Below are 13,182 nucleotides of genomic sequence, written 5' to 3' on the forward strand. Positions count from 1 at the left end.
CTCCAAGCCCAAGAGTTCCTTCGCACCAGCCTCCGTCACGTAACCCGGTGTGCTGACCATCCTCTAGCACAGGTGTCTTCCCCGCATGTACGGAGCCTCCTACCGGCCAACTTCGAACGCCCAAGCAAGCCTGCCTTTCCGCCATGGAAAGCTGCACCATGGGATATAGGCCTCACCATACCAGGTATAGGCAAGAAATCATCTCTGCCTGAGCCAGCCTTGCGATACTACACGCTGGAGCATATCAGTTCGCGTTATCTTGGCCACATTCAGGTATATACAGACGGATCCGTGAAGTCTGACTCGTCAGCCATTGGAGTTTGGATTCCGTCGGTGGGACTAACTGTGAAAGAGAAACTCAGTCACAAGACGTCGTCCACATTCACTGAGTTAACTGCTATTAGGGCGGCACTCCTTCACATCATCAATAGTCCCGCTCGACAATGGGTGACCAGCCGTCAAGCTTTCAGCGCAGCTTTGCTTAATTACCAGCCTCAGTTGACAGCAAAATTCATTTATTAAACAGTGCTCACAAATTGTCGGTCCTCTAATTGATGTTCCTCTTTTACTGCCGAACACAGAAAATATTCAGTTCTTTGTAGAGCTTGAATAGATGTATTGTCCAGATCCTGATATCCTCTGTGGGGCGGCTTACCTGTAATAAACGGGGAAAGAGGAGGGGGGGGGGGGGGGGGGGGACGGCGGAGGGCGCATACTTTAGTGGGTTGAATTTCAGAGAGATAAATTGCGCCGCTTTTAGCCAATTTCTTTTAGGGCAATATTCCGGAACACTTTCATGCTATGACTACATAAACTATTTTTATAACAGTTGCTTGACCAATTTTGATGTATATAAAACCAGCATGAATGCCTTTACGAAGCGTTTTGGTTCTCAACAAAACACTCAGGAGCATTTAATATAACTCCTTCACAAAAAAGTATGTCCAGTTTTTTGCCCATTTTTCTTGCAAAGACATTTTCTACTCGATCAACTTTTCTGATGATCTTGCGCAGGGCTGATTCTAAGAAGGAGCGAACAGGTACTTTCATTTTCAATCTATTTTAATGTTGTTTTCATGAGTGTACGTCCACACCACTCAATAGTCCAAAAGAACTTAATTTTCTTCTAATGTCATACTACGTTCAAAAAATTCTAGACGCGTCGCGAATGACGCCCTGCTTCAGGTGGCTGCAGTTGTATCCCTTTGTGTTCACGCAAGGAAAGGCGTAAAATTAGAGTTACATAATTTGTTTCAAACCAATAACATAGCAATTGTAGCATGTATACAGGAAACCTTGCATACTGCAACGAATAGGGCAATAAATATTTTATTGGTCAAGGTTGAATGCGTAGGGTTCTCAACCCGTCGGAGGCAAACTTGCGCCTCTGGAAGTTTATTTTTATTTATTTATTTATTGTTTTTATTTGTTTATTTATTTATTTATTTATTTATTTATTTATTTATTTATTTATTTATTTATTTATTTATTTATTTATTTATTTGATACCTGCTTTCCTTTGCATGCATTACAGAAGGGAGATACATAACACTAAGCATTAAATATGAGACAAAATAACAAAATAATTCTACAAAGCGCGCTGAAAATCGTCAATATAAACAGTTAATGCAATCATACGTCGAAGATAATTACACTGCAGCATTGATGTAAAATAAAAGGAATCGCGCAAGGCGTCACCTTTAAAGAAGAGTTAATAATTTGCTTTAAGCTAGCGGTCCCACTTTGCGATATGTAGAATGGCGCTTGGACATACTTCTCCCCTTCTACAACAGTTTTCGAATGATAGATATTACGAAAAAGGTTAAACCTGTGGTTTCGTCTGTAATCTTTCACGTCCTGCCATTTCAGTTTACTTTTACTTTCTCTCATGCTAAGTTGAGCGTGCCAATTACCTAATACGAATTGCACTGACATATTCTGTATGTTTTCGAGCGTATCAACGAGCTCTTTGGTGCAGGGATCCACGAAAGTACATGCGTACTCCAAGATTGAGCGCACATGAGTGAAATACGGTTGTTCTTTTCAGTTAGATGGAGGTTCACTGAAATTTCGTCTCAGAAAGCCAAAAACATATGCAGCCGTAACCGTAATGGTGTGAACCTGCCTATTTAACCTCTAACCACTCCCTAAATAAACTCCTAGGTATTTATATTCCTCGGCCGTTGTCACAGCAGCATAATTTACGGTATACGTATCCAATTGGAATGAAGGTTTTCTTGTAAAGGTGCCGTTAACACACTGTTTAACATCCAAAAACTTTTCTGAATCAGCACACCAGGATGTTATTAAATGCGAATAAAGCTGCAGGTATACGGAATCACGTTCATTCGCTATAGTCCGGTTAACTACACAGTACTTTTGAACAAAGCTATAGGGCCAATATATAATAACAATGCAAAAACCGATTCATTCAGTTCATAGGATGAAATGTACTACGCAGAAGGTGATATGCAACACCATCATTTGCTTTTCTGCAGTCCAAGAATATACAGTCAACCACTTTAAGCTTATCTATTGCAAGAGCCAAATCGTGCGTGAACTCAACAATCTGCGTTGAGCAAGAAAATCCTGACAAAATCCGTGTTTGCTAGGATGCTGGAGATTATGTTTACCCAAATGAGTCATGTCCCAAGAGTAGCTAAGCTCACCTTCAAACATCGGAACTAAATTAACAGCTAGGCTTCGTCAGTGACAAGGCTCTGTTGTTATCGCAAATTTAAAATAATTTTTTTTCTAAATAGGCAGTCGTAAAATCCCCTGAAGTAACATAGTGCAGGGCATGAAGTTGATCCTACCAATGCACGAGCGAGTCTCTTCTACGTTTATCACCAACAACATACTGCAACATTGCTTGTCGCAGTTTAATTGTAAGCAGAATAACTTGCGCTTTTGCTCGCACTTGCCTTTCTCTGGTGGGGAGTCCTTGACATGGTGGCGGTTTAGCTCCTGCGTGGTTGCCGCTTGCTCGACGCCCTTGAAGGCCAGTTATTTTGGTGAACCATCTCCATCTCGGATCGGACATCTCTGGTGGATCGATGTCTCCAATGCTCTCCATTTCTTGAGCGGGCGAATAGCCTCGAGATGATGCGTCGACGAAGTCGGAGGCAGAAGCGTGGTAGCGGCGATGACTGGCGAGGCTTAGCTCACCCGTCGGTGTGGCACAGTCTTCTTGTGGCAATAAATGACATTTCGATGGCCTAAAAGGTTCCCTGCTAATGTCCAGTGAGTCCTTGTACCTTGCCCGTTCACCGAGAACACTCATTACTGTTTGACAAACGACGTTCGTTCATTTAAAAGGTAGAAACACGGAGCGGATGAAAAACGCGTCCCCGTCGTTCGGCTCCCTAACGGCTCTTTGTCCCCCAAGGAAAAAACCGGTCGGTCTCCTTCCAAACACGTCTGTGCATGAATTCTCGGCGCCCAGGCGCGAGCCGTTGTTCGGCTGGATGCCGTTTGCCGAAAAAAGGACGTATAACCAGATACCTTACGTAGGCCGGTCTCCTCTTGAACACCGGTTGCCAAATATTCTGTGGCCATTCGCTGGCCGTAATTCGACCGAAGACAGCTAACCGAATGCAAAACGTATATTCTGGGGCCGTACGTCCGCCGGACGCGCGGTTCACCGTTGAAACAACGAATGCACGGCAGCCGCGCTCCGGCCGGTCTCCTTTCGAACACCAACTGCCGCAAGAATACGCATATTCTGTGGCCGGTCGCTTGCCGTGCTTCGGCCGATTACCGCTTCCCGAAGAAAAAACGGATGCCCTAAGGCCGTACTTCGGCCGTTCTCTTTCTCAACATCGGCAGCCGTAAGAGAACTGAATATCTGGCGGCCGGTTAGCTGCCGTTCTGCGTCCGGACACGGGCGGACGGAAAAATGCCGAAGCGCTGGTTGCCGAATGTTGGCCGTTCAACGCATGATCAGTGGCTGCCAGAACCTGGATGCTGGCCGGACATGCCAGAAAGCGGCCATAGACGGGCCGGTCTTGGGGCACACTTTCTGTGCCGCCTGGGGAGGTATTCTCCATTAACCCTTACTCCCACCTGTTCCCAATCCAACGTTCTGAATACTTCTTGTAAACATGCTGTGAATAACATAGTGAATAACGTAGTTTGACGATGACTGACGAAGATGATGACTGGCCTGATCTTGTAGCCCTTGCTACACCTCCTAGCTAGCCCCTTCGTTTGACCGATGTTTTAGTGGAGTACTATGGTGGCAACACTTGTTGGACGTGCGAAAAAATTTTACAATCACTAAAGTACGCAAATCGCCAACATTGGCGTCTTGAGTAAAAGAAATCTCAGCATAATTTCTAACATAATCGAAAGCAAACGCATGCCATGCTAAGGGCCCGCGCGGAATTTCCGTGACCCTTTGCATCTTTCCAACGACCACCCATCATTTTGCATTTTTTGTCTGAAAAATGCCCAGGTTTATTCCGCTGGGGAAAGTTTTTTCACAACTCTGACTCTTAAAGGGGAAAAAGATCATGAGCCATTCCTATCCCTGAAGGTGGATGACAAGCGGATCTGTTTAGACCATGATCCAGAGATGACACTTAAATTTGAACACAGGTATGAACTCAGTTATTTTGAAGTAACTAATTACGACGTGTAAATGGAACTCTTGAGTGGTGCAGTGGCCTTAGCGGCGAGATGCCATGCAAGTTTTGTTGACAACATTTTGACAAGATAAAAACAGTTCGAGGCGTTTTCTGAAACCATACCACAGATGTCAGTGTATTTACAGCATACTGGAATGCTGAAACGTTTGCAAGTTCACTGTGGATGTACAATGAGAAGTAATAATAGTGTCGCGAAGCCGAGGTCTGTTTATGTTGTCTGGTTGTTTTGAGTTCTGTGCACGCCGCCAAGGCTCTTGCTTCTAAGTGATTTTATGTGAAAATGGTTCGGAGGCGGCGTTGCCCTGGCCCCTTTTTTTCTGAGAAACGCCTCCGGCGTGTGTGTTTGCCCGTCGGCCGACTAGGAGACGCGGCTATTACGAGGGCCAGCAACCCAGCTTAGGTTACCGCGCCGCAGTGGCGTCTCCAACCCCCCGTTACGTCTGCGCGGGCCGCTCTGTAGTTCAAACTACCGCCTGTATTTTTCCCTTTGGAGTTTGTATACACTACGTTATGCTCAACAGTATTTTTTTTTTTTGCCGGAAACGGGCGCCTTCGAGCTTGAAATTTGTGTCTTCCGTGAATGGTTCATTTTTCCTTTCGAAAATGTAGCTGGTTGGAGCTAAGTAGTGTCTCGAGGATTGGTTGCGGGGGTACCTTAGTCCCCGCGGTCCGCGCGCCCCAGAATACACCTTTTCCCCACAATACGTCCCCCACCAGACCGCTTGACGCGGATATAACGCGGTTCCGCCGGCTACTGGGGGCAGCTGCACCAGGGAGAGCCACTTGCTGCTGTCGTCGGGGCCAGACGCCAGGAGCCCTGCGCCCGCCAACTATGTTTCCTTAAGTACTCTTGATTTCCTGTTTTCTTCTATTTTTTTGTAACAGTTGTAACGTTTTGACTCGATGTTTTAAATATAACCATCAATCATTAAACCAGTTAACCTTTTAACCTCTGAAACCTTCGAGTGCTTTATCGCCGGACTCATCGTGCAAGAGTAGCGATGTCGGACAAAAGGGATCGCTACAATAGCAACCTTAGCGCCCACTTTTTTCTACTTGTTTCTGAAGAAGTGTTTTCGAAACAATAGTTATAGCTGTTTTTCTGCTGGGCATTCGTGATAAAGATGGTTTTGTCCTAATCAAAGTTGCTCGCACACATCAAAACTGCACGGAGCCCTAGCCACACGCAAACTCTCTTTACGATAATCAAAGCTGTATCATCACTTGCAGGGACAGTATTGTTAGTAAGGTCATGGCTCGAATGAGAATTGGTTTTGGGAAAATTTTAAATGTTTAGTTATTTTGAAAAAAAAAACAGACTGCAGCGGTTACGTAGATCAGGGCAAAGAGCACTTGAGAGAACGTCCGAGGTAGTTCGCGGTTATGGGGTGACTCCCTGGGCGGAGCCACGTACACTTGAGAGTGAAACGGAACGTAAACACTCACGCTGCATATGACGTCGCCTCGTGTTTTCAGGAATAACACACCGGAGTTTGGGGTGCGTCGTGCTCTCGAGGGACTCCGGGCTTCTCGGTGTGGTCGTGGCAGTGCATTGCCTTTTTTCTGTGTGTTTTCAGGTGGCAGCTTCGGTGGTATCGAGTGCCTAAATATTTCGTGCTCGCCAGTTTTCGCTTCTCGGTGCGCTGATATTCTCGAAATCGTCGGAGCTGGCTGACGGCATCGTTTTCCATCGCGTCGAGTGGGAGATAGGACAGAAACGCATAGTTCGGTGTTGGCCCAGACACCGAGTCAGCGCAGCTTGGTAGTGCCATGGCTGCATGTGCGGCTCCCCCACCCCTGTTTGCAAGGTTGCTAAGTTTCCGACACTGTCAAAGTGGCGTTTTCCTATGCTGTAACACGGTACAAAACTCCGAGAAACACAATCGCACAGCGCATAGAAAGCACACCGGGCTATCTCTCTCGTTCCGATAACGCTAGAAGGGCCGCTTTCTCGAAAGAGTGTAACCGCTGCGTCGCGACAGAGTGGTTCTGTCGCCCATCCGCGGCCAGCGAGGACCGCCGCGGTGACCTATGGGACTTGTACACGGACGGGAGTAAGTGGCGCCGATGCGATTCGATCCGAAGCAAAGCCAGTCGCTTTGCCCCGAAGTGAAGCAACCTCCCCCCTCTCCGTTCGGGGATTGGAAGAGACGCGAGAAGACTGAGGCCCCCCGCAAAAGGGAGAGGGCGAAATGGATTAGACGCCCGCCACGGAGGATGTGCCCTGAATTGAACAGCGTCGCGAACGAGAGCATAAGTACACGATGTGGATCTTAAATCTGCTCTTGTCATCGCGGGATGGACGATATGACCGGAGGTGCGATACGGCGCCGACCAGGGAACTGCGTTGCGCTCTCTGCTTTTTATACACTGGGTAGCGTCCTCACGGCGGATATCTGGCGGTTACGCTTTCCGCATTTGTCCTCTTCGGCGAAATGAGGGTGCGGTGTCGGGAACTCTCTGCTTTTGATCTTGTCTCGAGTGTCTGCCTGTGCTCGAGTACAGCTCCGCTGTGATCAGAAACGATCTTAATGGAGCATAGGCACGATGGCCATGGGAGCCATCTTTGCAGGGTAGCTTCAAACGTTGTCGGAGCGAGATCTTACACGCTCTCGTTTCTTTGAAAGGGCGCTCGATTCCTCGCCGCGAGTTATGTAACGATGTAGCCAGCCGAAAAAGAATACCCGGGAGTCTTGGAGACATGTTATGTTAAGCGAAGCGCTGTGCTCAGTCCGCAGGAGCCCTTGCGTCGTAAGTCTCAAAGGTCTACGGTATGACCGTTACGTATATTAAGGTAAACACGGTCGATTTGATATCTCTATTTGGAACGGGGTCCGAGAACATATTAAAATGCCAGTCGTGTCATTTGCTGCCGTCGTCAGAGATGAAGCTCTGCTCCACTTCCTTAAAATCAAGATCCTTGAAAAAAGGCTGATCTTAATTTGGTGCAGATATAGCACATATACGTCGTAGTGAAACCTTCATATTGCGTTGAACAATCGACTTAAAATAGACTCCAAGAATTAGCTGTGTGTACTGCGGACCAAGCTTGCAGTGTGTATAGATGAGGTTAGTTCAGCACGCGTTACAAAAAAAAAAGAAAACTTCTTGCGCGTCCTTTAGCAGCACAGATTTATAATATCTGTTCATCCAACCAACTTCTCATTCCCAATTCCGATACGTTACACGTGCAGCTATATGGTTTCTGTTTAGGCAGTCTTGTTGCCATAGGTATTGTAGTTGCCAGTGCCTGGGATAGTAAAAAGGCCTCCTAAACAGTATAATGTCTTCATACGCTTTCTTTGTTGCATTTCAATATATAACCTCATGAACAATAAAAATCGATTAACGCTTCTCCCTGCGCCATGATTGGCACTTTTGACGGCTAGCTCTCTTTTCTGCACGCACGCACGCATGCACACACGTACACACAACCGCACGCACACACGCACGTCTGCCAAGTTGTTCCCTTCTCTTAGAAGACAACCACAACGAAATCGTCCACACACCCCTTTTTGTTGCAGCTCATACAAGTTGCAGTCGTGTTTAGAAACAGAAAAAAGTCGTGTTTAGAGCCAGGGAAACAACGCGGGCTGACGTCCTCATGGACCGGGAAGACTGAACTGACCCCCCTACTCTCCACCCCATGTAAATAAATGTATACTATTACTACAACTGTGAGTAAATATTAAACTTTCGCTTCTGCCTTTCGACTTTGGCTGACAGTAAGCCACTGCAAACATTTGCTGTTCGTCCGTGATGTAGCAGTGTATTGCTCTTATAGATCTTGATAACTTTAGCTCACAGGCGAAAAGTTGTCATTCGTCAGAATTTAACCATTCAGCTGCCAAAAATCGTTATGCAGATTTTTCACAACATATTAATAGCAACGGAACACTTTATAATCTGCGGCGCCACCCTGCATCATTGTCTACTTGTATTGCAGCCACTCTAGAAATGTGGCTAACCACGAGGCAGGTCACTAGACGTGGGCGAAAATACGTACGGCTAGAAGGATGAACCGTAGCAGTATGACTTCATTTAAGTGGATGATATTTGTACCGTTTGCATTTGTGTCTCGTGTACATTACTCTCAAAGGTCCCCGCCACATTGCCCATATAGAGTAATGTCTTTCCTCCTTGGAAGCCGTTCTAAGGCTATACGTACTACCAGCACTGCGCCACTGCGAGATTTTCCCGTCGCAGCAAATACCTCTTCTGCTACCTGTCTCGCTTTTACTGCGTTTTGTAACGTGGCCATGGAAGGCCTTTATTGTAGCAACTCAAAATAAGCCGAGACGTTCGCTGGTGATCCGTTTTTATATAAGTTCCAGTGGAGCGGGCAATTCACATATTTTGTGTTTACCCTGACGGAAATTTCGGAAAGGCAGAAATTCCTTTGTCGTTGTTATACTGAACACAGCCAAGGGTGGAAAGCTATGTTCGAGTTACAGTTATTAATACATCAGTAGATATTTGTATTCAGTACATTCGTACTCATGTCTTCTTCCACATACACGCGTACGGTACACTGAAGCATACACACTCTTTCATGGATCAACAAAAAATTTAACTGCCGTAGTCACACAAGCCCAAAAACAATGGTCAGACCAAAAAGGAGAGAAAAAATAATTCTACTATGTGTATTTGTACGAAACCTCATACGGTCCCACCACAAGCCAAAAGCATGTCACTAATCAAGGGCGCAATTAATGAGTGTTCGCTGATCCCTGTTCGCTTTTCCTGCTTCATTAGTGGCCAAATTTTCTTCGTGCATCAGTTTTAAAATCGCCCATTTCCAGTGGGTCTCAAGAAAATAATCCTGCATTGACTGGAACCGCTATTCATAGGAAATGTGGTGGCGCCACCGTGCCGCCTGTAATGCAAAAGCCTCACACCACTATGGAATTGCTTCATATGGACGCCTTATAAACGGATCGGCACATAAAATTTCTCCCTTGGTTTGCTTTTCGCCCCTTGGTCTTGCCGCCTGATGGTGCCGTACTTTTACTGCTCCGTTCTCTTTGTTTATTTACCTATTCCCGGATCTTCGAGGAGAAACAAAAAAAAAACAGACAACTGGTTGCAGAACCACAGAACAACGGGACAAACAACTCGCTAGAAATAACATCAGTTTGTTTTCCCGCTATGCAGTTGTTTGCTCGGATGTTCAATCATGACGGTCAGGCAACGTCTCTATTCTTTGCTCTCGCACACGCCTCGCGTATAAGTGGCTTCCGTGAGCGACAGGCGTTTATTAAGGGGGCTCATGTATGCATGGCGATGCCGACCACCCAGACAAAGAAGCGACGGAGCGCCTTGTTTCGGCGGTCTCTACGTCCACTCTACTTCATCAACGCCTGCTCTACCTTTTGTTCCAGGGCGTCTTGTACACGCACATCACGCAGCCCTAAGCTGGGCCTCTAGGGAAGATGGTGAAGAATAAAAAGAGACCTCGCGTTTCGTCACGGTCCGCCCGCGCATATCGGTCAAGTATGAAAAAGCCACCCACGCAGCGCACTTGCAGCGTGTTTATTGTGCGCTCTGGATGATGAGGACGCTCTTATATACCCAGGCACAGGCTGGGCTTTTTCGCCCTGTTCTGCGTGCCTGCAACGCCCGTGGTTCGACTTCACAAGATGGACCGGTGCTCGTACCTTTCGTATGCACATTCTGAAATGTTACACGTCGATTTGATTCGGGCGTGTTCTGTACTTGGTCAGAAACGAGATGAAACACTCTTTTTTTATCAGTACCCAAATTTTCGCCTTTCCTAAGGGCGGAAAAGTTTACTGAATCAGTAGACGAGAATGAGACAAAATGGGAGCGAAAGAACTCTATTGGAAATATAACCTGTCGTTAGGCTTATCTCAGCATGTATCGGCTTTTTGCAGACGATATCTGACCAGCCCAAAGAAAGCGGCTGTTCCGCAGATACATTAAGGTAGAGATATTTAACAAAAACTTGTTTTCTACACCCATTCCCTTTAAATCAACTAACAACTCGGGATTAAAATGCAATAACAGCTGAAGAAAATTCTTGTTAATGTCACAGCTCGATCAAGCGAAAGTGACTCAATGCAAAGCAAAACGTTGATCAAATGTTGGTCCAGGCATCTTTTTGTTACAGTATCTCCTAAAAAGTATCGCGGCAAAATTACACGAACGGCCCCTGTCGTCCACAACACGGGCCATTGTTGTTCATCAATCATCTTTAGGAGATGAGAAAGACGCAGTCACGTTCCCATTGCGTGTCCACAACATATAAGGAACGACTTCATGGAGCGCTAAAAGCCTTGACAGAGCGCAGTGCCACAGAAACAAGCTGCGTCGTTGTCTCTTCTGGTCGCGCACGTTTGACGTGAAGGGGGGCATCTCGTGAAGACATCAAGGTTAAAGAAGATTTGCAGAGAGTGAAGATCGTTTGTGATTATATAAGGCAGTCGGGATTAAGCAGATAATAACGAATGAGGACGTCAAGTCTGTTAGTTGAGCTGTATTGCAAATCCGCAGTTTATCCCCGAGTCTTCTCGGCAGGCAGAGCTTCTTCGATCTAACAACGTGGTAAAGCGGTTAACAAATACACAAGAAGAAGGAATAAAACTGTACACTCGGGAATAGAGGGGAACATAGCAGCGGACAGGGTAGCTCGAGGCTGTACTACAAACCGAGCACCCGTTGATTCCAACTTCGACAAACCAACGCCAGTCCCCCCGGAATACCTTTGTGCATTTCCTTCTCCATTTATTTTTTGGTCTGTCACGAAACAAATCAACCAAACTGTCTGCCAGCCACTTCTGAAAAAAAAGGGGCGTGTATCAGGATTTTCCATCTCTGATTCTCTGGTTCAGTGGTGTTGCATACAACCAGCAACAAGGTATTGCTTTCACAAACGCTGTCAAAGTATGCTGCCGGCTGTTGTATCTACATTTATCCAATCGAGGAACGAGACTGTAAGAGACAAACAAAATTGAATGCAAGGGTACCGAAGGAAGTTGATTTTCATGTTCGTTATTTTTCGTGCTATGGCATTGTGAATGGTTTTTAGAGTCCGTGTGGGCTACAAAGAAGTGTGGTCGACTACCAGGAAGATCCTGCGTGTATTTCTTGTAGTAATTTTAAAGTGGGTAGAGAGTCTGCTATTTTTGTAGGCGAATCTTTTTCGAAAGTAGTTTTAGCCATAGGTGTTTCAGTCTTCCAGTACTGACAAATCGCCTTTCAATACTACAAAGCTATGATCGCAACCTACGAAAGAAGAGAGAAAACGTGACTGCACAGGTCGTTAAGAACAATCGAGAAAAACTTTGCTTGCCCTTAGAGTAGCCTTCCATTTTGTTAGAAAAAAAGCTTCGAGCTCACAGTTACAATTGATTATGATGTACATATTTCAGGAAAATCCCGCGAAAATTTCTTGTGGAGGCTTAGTGGATGAGGGGTTGGGCTGCTAAGCTAAGAGCTATTCTTGCGCGCACAATCAAATGTCGCATCGCTTTAAGTCGGTTTGGCCAGCTTTGGGGTAGGTAACGTTGTACACGTTTTCCCGCAGCAGCTTTAAATGTGCTGTGAATAAAAAATACAACTGTTACATTTGAAAGAACTAGACTTGGGTTATTCACTCCCCTGCATTTCCTCACCAAAAAACGTTTTTTACTTAATTTTACTGTAAAGGGTAAAGAATACTGAAAAATGTCGAAATATTGCGCCCCATGCTGCCAGCAGTGTTTCAAGAAGAGGAACGCTAAAACACTGTTATCTCTCGGTGTCTCTCAGTGTCTCTCAGTGTCTCAGTGTCTCTCGGTGTCTCTCGGCGAATCTCGGCTGACCATTTAATATTACAGTTATTTAGACTAGCTTCGCCATTGAAGTAAGTGCGTGAGTGAGTGAGTGAGTGAGTGAGTGAGTGAGTGAGTGAGTGAGTGAGTGAGTGAGTGAGTGAGTGAGTGAGTGAGTGAGTGAGTGAGTGAGTGAGTGAGTGAGTGAGTGAGTGAGTGAGTGAGTGAGTGAGTGAGTGTGAGTGAGTGAGTGAGTGAGTGAGTGAGTGAGTGAGTGAGTGAGTGAGTGAGTGAGTGAGTGAGTGAGTGAGTGAGTGAGTGAGTGAGTGAGTGAGTGAGTGAGTGAGTGAGTGAGTGAGTGACGGGTGGTCCAAGCCCTGGAAGGTGGACCGGCTGTTGTGTTTGAGCAGCCTCATTTGAAAGCTATGCTGGAAAAATCGCCAACATTAACATTGGTTTGTGTGCTTCAATAACAGGACTTAGCGCGAAACATCTTTCAGTTACACAGTGAAGCGGTAAAGCACGAAATAGGAATCAGTAAAACACGAAATTGAAATGTGCCTTCACGGGATAATTTGCCTGTTCATTGTGTATCGATATGAACTGGCACATCGCTGTTCATATTTCGTCGGTATGGCACCGTTAGACGCATCAACATGACACACTGGACTACCCGCGCGGAGCATTGCGTAAATCAGATTGCAACTCCATGAGCTCGAAAATCGTGCGAATGAAACCGAACACGTTGTCACCGAATCTTT

Source organism: Haemaphysalis longicornis, unplaced genomic scaffold (genome assembly GCF_048455015.1).
Source record: "Haemaphysalis longicornis isolate Haplotype H1 unplaced genomic scaffold, Haemaphysalis longicornis Haplotype H1 scaffold_8, whole genome shotgun sequence".
Lineage (NCBI taxonomy): Eukaryota > Metazoa > Arthropoda > Arachnida > Ixodida > Ixodidae > Haemaphysalis > Haemaphysalis longicornis.